The following is a 1,662-nucleotide window of genomic DNA, read 5'->3' on the forward strand; positions in this document are numbered from 1 at the left end:
AAGTACAGTCAATTCAGATTACCATACAAGTACAGTCAATTCAGATTACCATACAAGTACAGTCAATTCACAAATTATTGCATGCATTTATTATTTGTCATTTTAAACTAAAATGCAATTTTATTTTTTGCAATATTGAGAAAAATACTGTTTTATTCATAAAAAAAAAATCGAAATGCAAGTTTAAATTACTGGGATTATAACCCTGTTGCATTTTTCACAATAATAAAAACATTGCAATCATTTCTGAATTTACAGTATTTGAGCATCGTAATAAATGTATTTCTTATCTCACTGTTCTTGATTTAATGTACTGAGAGCCTTATTTTGAGATTAGCTTGTTTCTCCTTCTAATCTACAATACTTGTATGACATAATAACATAAGAAAATTTGGCACGTCTGCCGAAAAAACCCAGAGCAAGAATCATAACCTCGTAAGTGCAGATTTCAAAAAGATAAATACTTTGCAGACTATTGAATAACTATTTCTTTGGAGAATAAGAAGTAACATTTCAACCGTTTTAAGATTGACTGCAGCAACAGGCAGAACAAGAGAATGGACAGACTTACGTGAATTTTGAGAAAGTTGCTTGGACATACAAATTTTTCTTCCAATGTTAAATAATTTTAAAATTCTGGAGTTTTATTTACCTTGTACATTTACATTGCTAATTCAAGGAAATATGCAAAACATATTTTTTTAGGCTATTAAACACTTTTCTGCTATATCTTAATACATTTTATACTATTAATACTAAGAAAATATTCATATAATGCAATTTTTGAATTAGAAAACAAGTGACAGACAATCAGTCATTTACCAGATAGCAAAATGTTAAAAAATGTACATAACATAAATAACAGCACTTTGTAATTAAAACTGAATGATAACTACTCATAACCATTATGATATGTGTTGCATTTCTTTTGTTATTGTTTTCCACTTAAAATAATAATATTTTTTTGGGAAAAGTGTCCACAAAACTCATTACGGTATATATCTGAGAATAAAAATGAGACACTCATTTTTCATTCAAGCAGGTTACCCTATGTAACTTCACAAAGACTATCTACGCTTTTAAGTATTTGGCTGAATAACATGAATAACATAAATTGTAAAACGGTTCAAAGGAAACCCTGTGTGAACCCTTTGTGAACCCTTTGTCTAGCCTGTCATGCTGGCTGTCAGTGTCATTAACAAAAAATATATATGGAAAATTGAAATTCAAATCAAACTTTCACTGTAGACTGATTTAGATATTGGCAACACTCAACATTGTGCTCAAGTGAGGCAAAATTATCTTAGAGGCAATTTTTTTTTTTTCAAAATCAGGAAAGGTACAAAAGCTTGAGCTAGATGCTATCAATTTCTTCATCAGACAAACATAGATTTTAGTGGTGATGCTGCATTATCAAAGCAGTCATCTATCAATTTGATTTAAAGCTAAAATAATATTCAAAACATGTTATCCTTATATCAACATATACAGCATGGGTGTATTACATATCTAGATATAAAGTTTAAATTATCTAGGATGTCACACAAAGTCTGGATGGGGGTCATAGAATCAGCATGCTTTAAATTTTTAGTCCATTTATTAATTTTATTTATATTTTTATTTTATTTTACCCATTATTCTCTACTGATTATCTTAAAGCCC

Source organism: Mytilus trossulus, chromosome 4 (genome assembly GCF_036588685.1).
Source record: "Mytilus trossulus isolate FHL-02 chromosome 4, PNRI_Mtr1.1.1.hap1, whole genome shotgun sequence".
NCBI lineage: Eukaryota > Metazoa > Mollusca > Bivalvia > Mytilida > Mytilidae > Mytilus > Mytilus trossulus.